General features: G+C 45.0%; 1 protein-coding gene across 1 annotated transcript in view; it reads left to right on the forward strand.

Annotated features, from left to right (window-relative positions):
• Positions 1–18,084, forward strand: part of LOC126188542 (uncharacterized) — a 720,097-nt gene that overhangs the window by 487,714 nt on the left and 214,299 nt on the right. The gene's annotated exons all lie outside the window — the stretch shown is intronic.

The following is an 18,084-nucleotide window of genomic DNA, read 5'->3' on the forward strand; positions in this document are numbered from 1 at the left end:
TACTGTTCTCCACTGTTGGCTCCTTCGAAAACCGCCCGTCATTGTCTTGGCTGCCAGAACGTCGTCATACTGTCTAGTCTTCCTTCAGGTCCCGGCGCAATGTGGCAGCAATAAGCGGGTGAATGCAAAGGAAGCTGATGCAGACACACGTCATGTTCACTACGATGGTTCAGAATGGCCACTGTTCAGAGATACTTTTCCGTTGCCTTTTTTCATAGTTATAGACTGAGGAGACAAAAGTCATGGGATAGCGATACACACATATACAGTTGGCGATAGCATCGCATACGCAAGGTATAAAAGGGCAGTGCATTGGCGGATCTGTCATTTCTACATAGGTGATGCATGTGAAAAGGTTTCCGACGGGATTTGGCCACACGACTGAAATTAACAGGCTCTTGAATGCGGAATGGTAGATGGAACTAGACGCATCAGAATTCAATATTCGCGGATCCACTCTGTCAAGGATATGCAGAAATTACCAAATGTCAGGCATTACCTCTCACCACGGGCAACGCAGTGGCCGACGGCCTTCACTTAACAGCCGGCCGAAGTAGCCGTGCGGTTAAAGGCGCTGCAGTCTTGAACCGCAAGACCGCTACGGTCGCAGGTTCGAATCCTGCCTCGGGCATGGATGTTTGTTATGTCCTTAGGTTAGTTAGGTTTAACTAGTTCTAAGTTCTAGGGGACTAATGACCTCAGAAGTTGAGTCCCATAGTGCTCAGAGCCATTTGAACCATTTTGAACCTTCACTTAACAGCCGAGAAGAATGGCGTTTGCGTAGGGTTGTCAGTGCTAACAGACAAGCAACATTGCGTGAAATAACCACAGAAATCAATGTGGGGCATACCTCGAACGTATCTGTTACGAGAGTACGGCTAAATTAGGTATTAATGGGCTACGGCAGCAGATGACCGACGCAAGTGCCTGTGCTAATAGCACGATGTCGCTTGCAGCGCCTCTTCTGGGCTTGTCACCAATTGGTTTGACCCTAGTGTACTGAAAAACCATATCCTGATTATATGTGTCCCGATTTCAGTTGGTAAGAGCTGATGGTAGGTTTCGTGAGTGGCGCAGATCCCACGAAGCAATCGACCCAAGTTGTCAACAAGGCACTGTGCAAGCTGGTTGTGATGCCTTAACGGTGTGGGTTGTTTTTACGCGGAGTAGGCTGTGTCCTCTGGTCCATCTGAACTACTTGGAAACCATTAGCAGACATTCATGGTCTTCGTCTTCCCAAACAATGATGTAATTTTTATGGATGACAATGCGCCACGTTACTGGACCACAATTCTTCGCGATTTGTTCGGAGAACATTCTGGACAATTCCAGCGAATGATTTGGCCACCCAGATTGCTCGACATCAATGCCATTGAAGATTTATGGGGCATAATCGAGAGGTCAGTACGTGCACAAAATCCAGCACCGGCAGCACTTTCGCCATTATGGACGCCTATACGGGCAGCATGGCTCAACATTTCTGCAGGGTTCCAACGACTTGATGAGTTTATGCCACGTCGAGTTGCTGCACAGTGACGGCAAAAAGAGGTCTGACTCGATATTAGGAGGTATCCCATGACTACTGTCACTTCAGTGTATTTGTGAAATTTTCCCTTCACTTATCTTCACGGGTGCTTCTTAGGTTCTCGTAGGATTAAACCACTGGGAGGAAGACTGTGCTGTCGACGAAAATTTTCTTTTCTTTGTGGCGTTTCTTTGGAAATGCGGAAAAGTGCAGTCATTCACACTGTTTCGAAGAGATTGCATACACCATATCTTACTCCATCCGACGTATCATTACTGAATTTTGATTTATACGAATTTTTCTACTGATAAAAGACGTCGCCTGTAGCTTCGTATAAATAAATAGACGCTAATGTCTTTCACGCAACGCCCAGTATCGACGGAAAGCGTCGTTCCCGTTGCAAATAAAACTATATTTAAAGCGGAATTTTATGTGTCCATTGTAGAGAGCAGTCCCTCATAAGTCTACTGCGAGACAATCGTTTTATCGATATGTACTAACAGGGACAGCGAAACTCGAAGAATAACTAGTACTCCAGTAGAGACAGCACTGCACTGGCACGCGCTGGCTGCTACCGCCATGCGTCTTGCACTACTGAGTCCCTGTTGGATTGCTGTATATTCTTCGTGTTTTACGTCCCTGTTGGATACTGGAGTAGACTAATTTGGGAGAGCTCTATCGAATAATTACTGAAATTCCAATTAAAAAATAATTTTCTTTGTAACGGGAAGCGAACCGACGCTATCTGTTGACAGTGGGCGTCCTATAAAAGACGTGGCAAGCAGTAATGGTTTGAGCTGACTGTACCTATACAGTCCAGAAGCTAAACTGCAAATAACTGCCGAAAGATCAGAGAAAATGTGTGCGACGACTCTTCGGAGAGTCGCCCGCTATCGTGAAGTTCTTGTGTCTCGACTTTATACTCATCACAAGTAATCATATACAAAATTCAAGAACTTTCTGGCATAAAGACCCTTTCAATAAAATTAATAGTTAGCCAGATAAAGATAGAGTTTAGAATTCTGCAGACGAATACAGATTAACTGATGAGCAATAACTCAGAACAATTCCTCCATATAATGTGGCCCACAGACAATAGGTTTCTTATGGCGTGAGGTGCCCCGGCGACCCTTCGCCTTTTGGGAAGGTGCGGGTTGGCTTTTTAAAGATGCGTAAAGAGCTCGCCGCGTCACGATCACCTCTCTGCCCCCCCCCCTCCCACACACACACACACACACACCACAACACAAAGTCTGTGCCCACGCACGTCGAGTCACGAAGTGGCCAGACTGGCGTATCGGCTATATATTGCTAAGGCGCTCCCACGGACATTTTCCCCAAGGGTCATGGGTTGACACGCAGAGCTGCGCGACAACCGTACCTTCCTCACACCCAGCACCACTTCACATCTTACCATTCCACACCCACCTACATCTAATAAACTTTCATACAGAGTGCTGCAAAAACATTATTACGATTTTACAAGAAGATTCCACTACGCGAATGGAATGGAATCTTTGGTTGAATTTTAACTTACACAGTAAAACGTTCATGTGGTTGCCGGTAGCGGCTTCCCTGGTGCAGATAGCTCGCTCGTTTGTTCATTACCCTGAGACCATCGAGCCAAGATGTCGGTGAAGCAGCAACGAAGTATGTGTTGCGTTCTCTATTTGCGCAAGTGCAATGCAGCTGCAACTGTGAGGTGTGGTTGTCGTCGAGAGTACGTTACTGCACCACCTCCATCGTTAGAGGCGTAAACACTGAGGTGACGAAAGTCATGAGATACCTCCTAAAATCGTGACGTACTTCATTTTTCCCAGTGTAGTGCAGTAACTCGATCCGACACAGACTCAACAAGTCGTTCAATGTCCCCTACAGAAATATTGAGCCATGTTGCACCTGTAGTCGTCCCTACTTGCGGAAGTGTTGCGGTTCAGTATTTTGCGCACTAACTGACCTCTCGATTATGTCCTATACATGTTCGATGGGATTCATGTAGCACGATTTGGATTGCCAAATCATTTGCTCGAATTTTCCAGGTTGCTCTTCAAACCAATCGCGAACAGTTGTGGCCTGATGACATGGTGCATTGTCATGGGAACATGAAGTCCGTGAATGGCTATACATGTTCTCCAGGTAGCTGATTATAAGCATTTCCAGTCAGCGGTCGGTTTAGTTGGACCAGAGGACTCCGTCCACTCCTCGTGAACACTGTCCACACTATAATGGAGCCACCATCATATTGCACAGTACCTTGTTGACAATTTGCCTCCACGGCTTCGTGTGGTCTGCGCCAGGCTCGAACCATACCATCAGCTCTTACCAACTTAAACTGGGACTGATCTGATCATGTCACGGTTTTTCCAGTCGTCTACGGTCCAACCAATATGGTCGTGAGCCCAGGAGAGTCTCTCAGGCGATGCAGTGCTGTTAGCAAAGGTACTCGCGTCGGTAGTCTGCTGTCATAACCCGATAACGCCAGATTTCGTCGCACTGTCCTGACGGATACGTTAGTCGTACCTCCCACATTGATTTCTATGGTTATTCTATGCAGTGTTGTTTGGCTGTTAGAACTGACAACTCCAGGGAAACGCCGCTGCTCTCGGGCGCTAAGTGAAGGCCGTCAGCCACTGCGTTGTCTCCCGTCTTGACACTTAGGACCTCGCAATGCTGAATTCCCATGCGTCTAACGCCAACTGCTATTCCTTGTTCAAAGTCTTAATTCCCAAAGTGCGGCCTCACCTCGGGAACCTTTTCAGCTGAATCACCTGAGTACAAATGACAGCTCCACCAACGCACTGCCCTTTTACACCTTGTGTACGCTGCACTAATCCCATCAGTATATGTGCATATCGCTGACACATGACATTTGTCACATCAGTGTGCACGTACATCTCGCAGTGCACCTTTGAGCCTCTGCTTACATCAGCTTTGTATCAACGGAGACGCTCAACAGCAACAGTAGTGAAGCAAGTAACTCCAGACAATCTTTCCGAAGTATGCGACGGGTGTGACTATAGTCTAGATGTTTGTCGTGCGTTCAGTGGAGGGATCACTGAACACTTGTAAAACGTAAATGAAGACTCCGATCCTAAATGCAATTGTAAAACGTACCCCAAGGTTCTAGGTTCTTGCATGTAGAAGATATTGTAAACCTGAGAGGCCCATCGGTACCTATCGACCGCCATGTCATCTTCTGCCAGTGGCGTCATTAGACGCAATATGAAAGGACAGTGCCCCGCTCACCGTGCCGTTGTCAGTTTTCGTGTCCGTGAACGGCTACTACCCGGTAAAGTAGTTCCTCAGTTGGCATCTTGAGGAAGAGTGCACACCATTCCCACTAAGGAAAAATTTCTGACAGCTTTCACAGTAGAACCCGGGTCCTCCGTTTGACCGTAAGTCGCGCATATCAATCAGCAACAGAGGCGGACATTTAAAAGATTTCTGAAATCGATTGGGTCTTTCCAAAATAAAAGTTTCGTTGCCTCTGCGTAAGTTAAAATTACTTTAAGTATATATAGGGTGATGAGAAGCTTGCACAGGATAGAGTAGAATGGAGAGCTGCATCAAACCAGTCTCAGGACTGAAGACCACAACAACAACAACAACAAATATATAGGGTGCATAAAAGTTTCGTTGCCTCTGCGTAAGTTAAAATTACTTGAAGTATATATAGAGTGTAACAAACTTAATGGCCTGATGTTTTCTGCATGGTCGTACTTCACCATTAAGTGGACTACGCCTGTCAGTGTAAAATAACTCATATCTGTCCACGTGTCCACACTTCAACACCTGACCTGCTGCCCAGAGAAAAATAGACATTAATGGCTTGCTCTTGCCACATGTACTAGGAAGTACTAACCACCTTAAACATACGACTTGTAATGGCTATAATTATTAGTCTGAAAAATACGTAAATACTGATGTAATGTTGTTCAGAACATCATCCTCAGTCACTGATAGAAGTGTAGGCGCCCCGGTGGTCCCGGTCGCCTACGGTGGACTGGATGGCCGAGCTGTGACCTCTCCAGTTGTCAGGATGCTAGGAAATGGCTGTAGAAGCGTCAGAAACGCCAAAGAAACATTATTAATTCATAACACCTTTATTCCTGCCGCGTACAATGTGGTTTGGTGATATCAACGACCTTTCCCGAGTCCTCGTTGACTCGTAGCGATGAAACCAGATCCGGGCCGCACCAGTCTTGCTACCACAGCGCCGCGTGCTGTGACGTAGCAGAGGAATGCCCCTACTTCGGCCGCGCGTGGATGGCGGCGTCCGGCTGGCCGGCCGGCTCGGCGGCGGACAGCAAGAGGGTCCGGGTTGGAGTCCTGGCGCTGTCGGCACGAGAAGCGTTCTCGTAGTGCGGAGTGTACTCTATCTCACCCCGTCTTCTTCCCTGCTCCTCCTGGTGGCTCGTCCGCGGTGGACGGGGGGAACGGGCTGCAATCCCCCAGTGTCGTCGGCTGACCCGGTTGTGACAGCGGATGCACAGGGCCTAGGCCCCGCACGATCTCGACGATGGCTCACTGATGTGGTCAGCATTGGCGGCGAGCAAGTCTGCCGCGATGTCTGCCAATCCTGGGTTGATGATTGACAGCGGCAGCAGAGAGGACCAGAGCTGCTACTGTCCCCTCACGTACTGCTGCTGGATGGGCCGCCCTTACTGCAACATCTCCTTAATAAAAATTAACGTGTCGATCTCCGAGCTGAGCGCTACGCAGCGACACAGTACACAGCTAACTGCAAGTCTGACTGCGAGTGCGAGTGCCTTGTTGCTGTCAAAGCTGGCGTATTTAAAGGAAGCACGAGCGACGTCCTGACGTCATGCTCGTTTGTAATGAACGCATTCGTTCCACTTATACTGCTGATTCATCTGTCGTACTCGCCCCTTAGAGTTACGTGTTGTTACGGGAGACTTACGCGAAGTTGTGAAATGTAGTACAGCTGACGCTATACCTCTGTCTTGCACTCTACGAAAGTCTCCGTCTAACACAAGCCCGCGTGCTGAGCAATTCTCTCTCGCCTGTTGTGTGTAACCAGGCCATTGCCCCTGCGTGACGACACATTCCGGTACATGTTCAATCCTCCTACCTCTTGGCTAACGTACTGCCTCTGGCTCTTGGCATAGGCAACGAAACTTTGGCAATATTCCACGTTTCCATCTCTTTAATATTCCGTGCCACTACAGAAGTATCGGCTCTTATTCAAGTTACTCCCTGTGTCTTCATTCATGTAGAACGTAATCTGATCATCCATAACATATGACCGCCCACCTAATAGCCGGTATGCCACCTTTGGCACGGATAACAACGGCGACGCGTCGTGACATGGAAGCAGTGAGGCCTTGGTAGGTCGCTGGAGGGAGCTTCACCACGTCTGCACACACACAGCTCGCCTCATCCCCGTAAATTCCGGGGAACGGGCGATGAGCTCTGACGCCGCGTACAATCAGATCCGGTGAGTTGAGGGACCAGCACATCCACTGGAACTCGCCACTGTGTTCCTCGAACCACATCAACACACTCCTAGCCTTGCGACATGTTGTATTATCTCTTTGAGAAATGCCACTGCCGTCGGGACACATGATCGTCATGAAACGGTGTACGTGGTCAGCAACCAGTCTACAATGCTCCCTGGCCGTCACGGTGCCTTTCAAGAGCTCCACTGGACCCATGGATGCCCACGTGAATGTTTCTCAGAGCATAAAGGAGCCGCCACCAGCTTGTCTCCGTCTCACAGCTGTTCCCCTGGAAGACAATGGATTCGCGCCCTCCCATAGACTTGATGAAGAAGGTATCGGGATTCATCAAACTATGCAACGCTCTGCCACTGTGTCAACGTCCAGTGCCGATGGTCACATGCCCATTTTACTCGTAGAGGCCGATGTCGAGTTGTTAACATTTGCACATGCACAGCTTGTCGGTTACGGAGGCCCGTCATTAGGAGTATTCGGTGCACTGTGTGTTCAGACACAGTTGTATTCTGCCCACATTGGTTCCGCCACAGTTCACCGCCTGTCCTCCTTTACCAGTCAGCCCAGCCTGCGACGTCCGACATCTATAACGAGGGGTTGCCGCCCAACCCCACGACGTCTGGACGCGATTTCAACCTGGTTTCGCCAAGTGTTGAAGACACTCACCACAGCACTCCTCGAACACCCGACAAGTCGTCCAGTTTTCGAAATACTCGTGCCGAGGCTCTGGTCCATCACAATCTGCCCTCGGTCGATTTCAGAGAGATCGCACGCCTTCTCCATTCTGCACACGGGCAGCACTCTCACTGATACTACATGTACCGTGCGTGTGTGTAACTAGCAGTCATTCCTTGCTATGTGATGGTGCTATCTCTTGGACGGGTTAATATCGGTAATAGGTCGGTAGTCATAATGTTCTCGCTGATCAGTGTGTATAGTCCGGTTGAGTCAAATCAACCTATTTTGAAATGTCCTGTATTTAATTACTTTCAAAAATGGTTCAGATGGCTCTGAGCACTATGGGACTTAACTTCTGAGGTCATCAGTCCCCTAGAACTTAGAACTACTTAAACCTAACTAGCCTAAGGACATCACACACATCCATGCCAGAGGCAGGATTCGAACCTGCGACCGTAGCGGTCACGCGGTTCCAGACTGTAGCGCCTCGAACCGCTCGGTTACACCAGCCGGCTAATTACTTTCAGATGGACATCTGATTCGAACAGCGAAGCTATTCCTTCTCTATTGGAATGTGGCGCATACAGTTTTCTTACCCATTTCTAATTTACCTCACTCAGTCAGTTTTTCCCACTGCATGTGCCTCTATATTGCCTATGGTATGGTCCGCCAATCACGGAAAATCAGCCATAGTTTTCTTTATTGTTATTTGTTCATTTTTCCGTCCTGTTGGCACAACGGTCACCTTCGAGCGAGGTGGCCCAGTGGTAGAACAGTGGACAAGGAATCAGGATCACTGGAGTTCATATCCCAGTCTGGCCATACAGATCTAGGTTTTCCCTAGTCTACCTAAATAAGGTAATGCAAATACCGCAACGGTTCCTCTGGGAAAGGAAATAGCCTAAATCGCTCCCTACCCTTCAACGATACGAACTAGTGCTTCGCATCTAATGACGTTCTTATCTACTGGATTTTTAACTCGAGCCTTCATTCTTGACTTACGCTACTGAAAGAAACTCATATAAGCTCCTGTCTGTGTATTGTCACAGCTTTGTTCTATATTTGCGCTGTTTTTTTTTTCCTGTTTGTTTTCCGGAAGAAGGTATAGCGGACCAGTCCACCATTTGCCAAGACAAAATTGTAAACCACGATCAGGTTGGCCGGTTACCAGACCGACAATCTTCAATTAGTCTCGCGGATTGGATGCAGATCTCGATAACCTCCCTACCTCGTTGCGCTTTACATTTACACAGGGGGACTCGTGTGAGACTTTCGCACTTTTATAGTTTTAAGTAATGACACTATTTGGAATAATTTGAGGGCAGTTGTGAGAATGAAGAGAAAAAAATGTTTTAAAATCTGCCGAACGACGTGAAACAATAAACAGGATTTCATCATATATCCTTGTATATACATTCCAATGTCTTCAAAAATGTGTTTTGGATTTGGAATGTTTGTCCCGGCTTGTACGACGGGCAGAGGTCAGGGTCTGACAGCAGGGCCACATAACCTGTAACTTTAACTTGACAAACGTGTTCAGTTACAATAAGCCTGTCAGGTCGTTGTAGTGTTAGATAAATTACAATTCAAGGTGACAATGACAAATATGTTTGTCGTTTCGGAAAGTATATTCGTTTAGAAAACTCTCCTTCTACGACGGTTAAAGATAACGGACTACCGCAGTTTTCAAGGTTGTTATCTATGACAATGCTGTATATAATTTATCCAGTTAATAAGTACTAAGTTAATATGAAAAGGGAGCTTTTTATTCGTGGTTAATAAATTAGCTTCGTAAAATGTAGGTACGCATCTGGGCATCCATGATGCCCTTTTGCCTATCATAGTTCAAAGTCTATTTTATGTCAATATCTAGCGCAAATAGTAAGCTGTAGCGCAAAATTGCTATGCAACGTCAGAAGACGGTTAAGAAACCTTTCTAACGACATCTCATTCATCCCTATACGATTAGCATGTTTTGAGAAAAAGGTATTGAGAAACAACATACATGATCTACATCTGCACTCTACGAACCACTGTGAAGTGCATGACAGAAGGTACATTCCATTATACCTGTGACTAGAATGACAGTTTAAATGCCTCTTTGCCTGATGTAATCAAGCTAATCTTGTCCTCGCGATCACCACGGAAGCGATATGTGGGGATTGTATTGTATTCTTAGACTTACCCTTTAAAGCAGGTTCCTGGAACTTGGTAAGTAGGCTCTTTCGGGATAGTTTACGTCTACCTTCAAGAGTCCGCCAGTTCAGTTCTTTCAACATCAATCTGACACTCATAGGCGGGCCAAACAACCCCTGACGTTCGTGCTGCCCTTCTCTGGATACGTCCAATATCCCCTGCCAGTCCTGCTTGGTATGGGTCCCACACACTTGAGCAATGTACTAGAATATTTCACACCAGTGATACGTATTCAATCTCTTTCGTAGACTGATTCCATCTACTTGGTAATCTACGAATAAACCGAAACCTGTCACCTGCTTTACCCGTGACTGAGCCTATATGACCGTTCCATTCCTTACCCCTGCAAAGTATTACACCCAAGTATTTGTATGAATTTTCCGATTCCATCTGTAACTTGCTGCTGATGTAGTCATAGTATACTACAATTCTTAGTTTTGTGATGTGTACTATTTTACATTTACGAACATTTAAAGCACGCTGCAAATCTACGGGCACCTTTAATCACATAACGAAGATTACGCAATTCCTGCAGTTCAATTTCGCACCTACAACGTAATTAATATTCACTTCATTCTGATGAAAGCATGTTGACATTGGGCGTTACTTTGCTAAACGGTTATGTTTAAATACTTGTTATTCACTTTCATTAAATTGCTGGACGAAAAAATAAATGAAAATCGGTATTGGCTTAAGCTGACATACCACATACAGTGTGTAACGCAACGAACTAACATACCACGCAAAGTGGTCATCCTTAATATTTGATTAATGATCTAGATCCATTTTTATTGATCTTGAAAGTGATTGCTAAAATTAATCAGTAGGTTTTCAGGCACTACAAGTCACAATTTTAAGGAGATGTCAAAAAATTTGGACTGGTTGTAGCTGAAAACACTTTTCATTACTTCATAAACGGTTTACGATGTCGAAAGAAGTTTTTCTGCAAAGGATACTATGGAGAAGAATATTTAGGCGTAAAGATCCTATTCTATGTATTAATATACAGAGTGAGTCACGAGGTTTTCCCCCGGATTCTGGAGGCCATTCCTTAGGTTATTTGGAACAAAAAATATAGATAAAGTAATGGGATCAGATGCATAATTAAGGACATACAGCAATTGAAAAACTCAGGAAAATGGCAGTAAAAACTTTTATTGTAGGATTTCGCTATCAAAAATGCACATAATAATTAATTTAATCAATTTTGTAGCAGTCTCTTACATTCAGGGTGGATTTAAAGCAGTTTTCAAAATTTCCTCCCTGCATTTGAAGGCAAAGATTCGCACGGCAGTGAACTGCGCGAGTAGCATTTCGTAATTTCACAGGCTCGTTCCTTATATTTGCGGCATCGAAAATATGTTGTATCAATTCTTCTCGTATTTCCATCTTAACTTCGTTCACGATGTCCTTCATCCACCCTCAGATGAAGTAATCTAGGGGTGTTAAATCTGGGGATCTGGCAGGCCAGTCGATAGGGCCTCCGCGACCTATCCATCGATGTGGAAATCGCTGATAAAGATAAGCTGTTACCACATGGTGGAAGTGTGCAGGTGCCCCATCATATTGGATGTACATGTGGCGTCTTGTTTCCAGAGGAACATTTTCAAGAAGCTGCGGTAAGTCATCTCGTAAGAAGTTACCGTACATCTGACCATTCAAATTTCGGGGGAGAATAAACGGCCCCAGTAACTGGTCACACATAACACCACACCACACCAGACACTGACACTGAATCTGCGTTGAAATTGAGATACTACCGTGGCATGGGGATTTTTGTCTGCCCAGAGATGCATGTTATGCATTTTGTTGATGCTATCTCTTGTAAAGGTTGCCTCATCACTGAATATTATGAAGCGATAGAGCTGCCAATTTCCATTTAACCAGTTACAAAAGTGCAAACGGTTGGCACAATCATGTGGCTCTAAATGGTGAACTTTCTGCACATGAAAAGGATACAGTCCATTCTCATGAAGAATCCTACATACGTTCAATTGGGTAGCTAGGCGTCTTGTACCTGAATGAGGACTTCGCTCTTCTAAATTAAGAATGTTTTCCTCTTCTTGAATGTCACGATGTCTTTCGGAATGAACACGAATACTGGAAAGAGCACCAGTTTCTAGCAATGTTAGCTATGTTCCACTAAATGTTTTGGCACTCGGAATCCTATGATTAGGATACCGACGGTGATATTCGTCAACAGCAGCTTTCGCACCACCATCACAGAAGCCCAAAATGTACACCCTCTCTCCATACTCCTGCAATGAAAACTTGTACGGCAGAGCAAAGTGTACTGTACACAGAGGATAATAACAGTAAACAGTGACTGCAGTATCAGAAACGTGGTTGTAATGCAAAGGTACCACTCGCTGCACTTTTCCACCTAAGACCCATCGTGTGTCCCGTGAACACAAGTGTAGCTCTCCATACACCGTGGCATGTTTCGGAACTCTGTTGTAGCTCCTTAATTATGGATCTGATCACATTACTGTATTTACATTTTTGTTCCAAATTGCCTAAGGAATAACCTCCAGCGACTGGGGGAAAACCTCGTGACTCACCTTGAATAGAAATATATGTAAGTTTTGAACAAATTAGTGTGCCCTCTTAGTTGAATTCTACCGTTCTTTGTGAGAGAAAATAGCAACACATTTACTTTTGTCCCGTATTTACATGAAAACAGATGTGCAACTGCACTAGGCTGGTTTTCTTATCCCTTACGTATTACTCGATCCCTCTGTTCTTGCGAAAAATGTCACTGCAATCTCCAGTAGTCTTTAAAAAGCGTCATACCATCAGACCCTCTTTTGGAGTGCCACAAGTAGAACATCGAGCCATTAAAACCCAACATGATTCTTCAGTATCTCGGTACAGTCGTCAGCGCTGACCACAACTAAGATATTCTCCGTCCCTTCTCTCTTTACTATAACTTGTCGACAACATCGTTTCGATATCTTGAACTACTTATCGAACATTACGTGTTTCCGCGTTATATGGAACATCTTGCTTGCGATTAATTTGGAAATAAGTACACTATCACAGTTACAGAATAATAAACTGTCAAATATACGTGATTTACGTCGCTACGATGTTTGATATTTTCCTTTTGCGAAAGAAGTAGAGAACAGCGAAATAGAGCAATTCTCAAGACACTGGACTCGTTTTCGAAGCAGTGCAAGACGAAATCCATGCCAGGCAATTTTCCTTGATTTCCGGAGACCACTTTAAATCAAAGCTTCAATGGTTCCTTCAAACTGAACAAGCCAATTGGAATTACATGTAAATGATTTGGTGGCTCCGAACTAAATTAAAACGCACACATATTTCGGCGGCAGGTAGCACACATTTACAGCAATGCTAATTGCATCAATACCTTCGCCATCGTTGGCAATGCTGTATTTATGCACTGTGGGACTATTCTGAAGCATAGTAGTTGATCTTTATTCGTTTGTACCCGTGCACAATAAATATACATAGTCAAAACAGGTGTGTTTCATTTCAACCTTTACCGTGACCTGTACTGTAACCCTATTTTATGTTGATATTCAGATACACACTCTGTACCGGTTCCATGCACGTCGTGGAGTTCTCATGTTGTCGCATTATCACGAGATATACCGTAGTTGCCATGACTTATGGGATGATCCTCGGAGAAATGTTAAGATGGCGGCTTTAATGCTTCAGGTGTTCTACATAGTCTCCCCTCACTTAAAACAACGCACAGAACGATCATACAACAACATGATACTGTCATCAGAGTCCTTTGGCTTTTTGTTCAACTCCCGCGTCGCATTGGCCTTCAATCTTGGTCATGTCGTCAAAAGGTTGACTCTTCATGTGACTTTCTAGCCTGTGTCATTACGTGGTAGGTTCGTATTGGTAACACCAAATCTCCACAAATCCAATGGTTTTTACTGGAAATGAATTGTCCATGTTTTGCATATCAAGCAAATCGCAGCAGGCATCCATGCGTCCTTGCTTTTGTTCTGGAGTCAAGATGTGTCGAACAAATTTTACACACACTTTTCTCGTCCCCAAAACTTCCAGTGAATGTCTTAGGAACACTTTATTTAGAGATGTTCCTGCATTGCGATTTCTGATAACAGTTTTGACATACTATGGCCACACGTCCAATATTCTGTCTGCTCACAACTGGCTGCTCGAAGGCACGTCTGTTGTTTACAGTTGTTAGTTCAGGCTGCCACCGTAGTAATTGCGCTGAACGTCACTTACACACCAAGAATAAAATCATTCTCGGAAGTTTTTGGACGGACGATGTTTGTAAACGTGCAGCTAATTCTCGACGTTTGGCTACCTCTCAACATTCCAACTAAATATTTTTGTGTTTTTCTTTACGAAGAACTAAAGTACACACTTATGTCTTCGTGCCATCCTAGAATGTATGACTCTGGTCGTCGTAAGAGCGTGGTTCTAAGTAATAAGTAGTTTTTAAGAGACTCTGATGGCACATATTTTTCAGCAAGCGTGTTTTCTTTTAGCTTGGTGCCAGAAAACGGCCACGTCGTAATGTAGTTTGGCCCATCGCCATAGAAACATAGTATTCAAATAGAAGTACCACTAAAGCGATCTAAATGAATAAATGCCTCATGCTGACGGCAGCGCACGATACTAACATGTTCGCAAAGACACACCTTCATCGTAAGAGGATAGCGGCAAAAAGATTGTCCGGGAAGTAAGTCTCCACAAGGGCAAAACATGACCCCAGATTATTTTTTCCTTTCTCGACTACGAGGATACAACGTTGATAACGTTTTAGAGCACAGCTAATGTAGTGCCTATATATACTAAGGTTCACGTGTATCTTGTGTATTGATCGGATGTTATTACCAAACAGATGGTGCGTTTGTAGGGCGGAAAATGTTTCAAGATTCATTAAAATGTTCACGATAAAGAGCGCAGTGGACAGAAATCATTTATGGCGATCTCCTAAAGAAGGTGCGGTAGGGCACATGCGCTTTCAGCTAAGATGTCATTTGCGTGGGTTCTTATTGTGCAGCTGGCTGCAATAAGATCCAGTCTCGGTCAGACATTTAAAGGTTTACACATGGTTCCAGCTCGTTGCAAGTCAAGTCAATAGCTCTCCACAAGGCATGGACCATCAAAGGCTCTGAGCACTATGGGACTCAACATCTGAGGTCATCAGCCCCCTAGAACTTAGAACTACTTAAACCTAACTAACCTAAGGACATCACACACATCCATGCCCGAGGCAGGATTCGAACCTGCGACCGTAGCGGTCGTGCGGTTCCAGACTGTAGCGCCTTCAACCGCTCGGCCACTCTGGCCGGAGCATGGACCATCAATAGTCTCGAACTAAAATACAGGGTGTATCAAAAAGAACCATCCGATTTGGCACTTCTATATTTCTGAAACTAATAAACATATCCAATGAATTTTGTTTTTTGATGAATGGGAAACTCAAAAAGCTTTTTTTTCCATACCTTTTCATAGGTGTTCAATATGCCCACTTGAGAGACATGGCATACGTCAATGCGGTATTTAAATTGTTTCCATACTGAAGGGAGAATGTCTTGAGTTACAGCTTTCACAGTTTCTGTTATGCCATGTCTCAGTTCACTCATTGTTGCTGGTGACAGAGGTATAAAAACAAGAGTCTTTCATAAACCCCCCACTAGATCTGGTGACCTTGGAGGCCAGTAACGTAAGGCTGTATCATTTGGTCCAGTGCGACCGATCCATCGTTCAGTAATCCTTTGATTTAAAAATTCCCGCTCTTCCATATGCCAGTGCGGCGGTGCCCCATTCTGTTGGTTAAAGAAGTCGATCGAACCAGTATCTAACTGTGAGAAAAGGAAGTTCTCATGCATATCGAGATGTGCTTCCTGTAAAAGTGTTCTCGGCAAGGAAAAATTGACCATACATCTTTTCCTGTGAAACTGCACAAAACACATTAAATTTTGGAGAGCCCCTCTCGTGTTGTACAACTTCATGTGGTTGTTCCGTACCCCATATTCTCACATTATGGTGGTTCACCTTCACATTTAAACGGAATGTTGCCTCGTCACCAAACACTAAGCGTGAAAGGAAACTGTCATCCTCCATCTTGCCAACTCCACTCGTTGTTGTTTGTCACCTTCACGAAGAGCTTGCAGTAGCTGAATTTTGTATGGTATCACGTGTAAACGTCGGCGCAACACACGCCAGACGCACATCGGGGACATGTTGAGCTGTCGAGCTGCACGGCGAACGGACTTCTGAGGACGCCTTGTGAAACTATGGCAGATGCGTTCGATATCTGTGGCAGATATTTGGCCCGGCGATTTGCCTTTACAAAAACAATCTGTTTCTCGGAATTGTTCATGCCATCGTCTAATGCTCTGTGCTGTAGGAGGATCAACACCATACCTTGTACGAAAGTCACGCTGAACTGTTATTACTGACATGCACTGCGCAAAACGTAGAACACAAAACGCTTTCTGTTGTCCCGACACCATTTTTACTAGAACTGAAGTGAGCGCACACTGTTGCTATCTAGAGGGAACCATGTAAAACTCGAGAGTTCGCTCTTTCCAACAGTACTTTGTTCACGCACATATCTCAAATGACGTAATAGTTACGATTTTGTTAAAATCAGATGATTCTTTTTGATACCCCCTGTAGTTCCAACTTTGATTTCATACACTGGCTGTGATAAGTCGTTTCACTGGGCCCTTCTCTGAGAGCGCGCTGTGAAAACCTTGAAATAATGGCTTTGTATATATTATTTTGTCATGTAGAGTGAGTTTTGTGTAACTAGAAAAAATGCTTTGGGGTTCGCTGTCTATTCTGATTCCTCAAACCACAAGTATTTTTCCAGTCCACAGACACCATAACACACCTTTGAAAAAAATTGTGACTGTGCAATCTCTCCTATGTTCCTAGGTAAGTGCAGCCATCCTCATGGACCTCTGAGAGGGTAAAAGACGACGCCTACCATGTTACATGACTGGACGAGATTCACTCAGGCATTACGTAAGTACTAGTGTTTCAGTAGTAATTGAACTGATTCTGTTTTCTACTTGGTGAAGACATAGCTTCAGGCGCGCCCCAGTGAAATGTGTTGGGATCTTTGCTGTCTACGTTGTTTATTAATAATCAGATGGACAATATACGTAGTAACCTTAGACTTTTCGCAAATGGTACCAGTTACCTACACTGTTTGACAAGTGCTAATGAACAACTGCCAGTTGCTCCGGGACAACCGACTACTGCTTAAGAAACCCGACCAAGGAAAAGACGGAACATGTTAAATGCAGCGAATCCTGTGCACGAAGGCTCTTTATGCATTCGACCGTTCATGCAGTACGATGTTTTGACGAAGGTTGTTGTAGAGCCGATTAGTGCGAGAATCCTGGTGTTACAGCACCATGTCTGCAACAGATCATTTGGGTGAAACTTCCTGGCAGATTAAAACTGTGTGCCGGACCGAGACTCGAACTCGGGACCTTTGCCTTTGTTGGTAGAGCACTTGCCCGCGAAAGGAAAAGGTCCCGAGTTCGAGTCTCGGTCCGGCACACAGTTTCAATCTGCCAGGAAGTTTCATATCAGCGCACACTCCGCTGCAAATTGAAAATCTCATTCTGGAAACATCCCGAAGGCTGTGGCTAAGCCATGTCTCCGCAATATCCTTTCTTTCAGGAGTGCTAGTTCTGCAAGGATCGCAGGAGAGCTTCTGTAAAGTTTGGAAGGTAGGAGACGAGGTACTGGCAGAAGTAAAGCTGTGAGGACAAGGCGTGAGTCGTGATTGGGTAGCTCAGTTGGTAGAGCACTTGCCTGCGAAAGGCAAAGGTCCCGAGTTCGAGTCTCGGTCCGGCACGCAGTTGTAATCTGCCAGAAAAGTTTCATATCAGCGCACACTCCGCTGCAGAGTGAAAATCTCATTCTAGATCATTTGAGTGCTTACGATCGTGGACGAGCAGATGGAAGGGTCGTAGCCGGTTAAAGTGTCATTACTGTGGCCACAATAATGGGTTTTCCCAAAACTGTGGTGTCGCAATTGAAAGAGGCCGTTGAAGCGGAAAATGCTATACGAAAGGATGCTGGTCATCGCAGAGGGATCACCACATTGTATGAGGATCGATACGTAGCTCAACTAGTGAAAAGGAGCAGAAAGCCTGAAATAAGTTCTGCAGAAATTTTTACGAAGTCTCAGACGGTGTTCAGGAAAGATAGATTAGGCACAATTGGTTG

Source organism: Schistocerca cancellata, chromosome 5 (assembly GCF_023864275.1).
Source record: "Schistocerca cancellata isolate TAMUIC-IGC-003103 chromosome 5, iqSchCanc2.1, whole genome shotgun sequence".
NCBI lineage: Eukaryota > Metazoa > Arthropoda > Insecta > Orthoptera > Acrididae > Schistocerca > Schistocerca cancellata.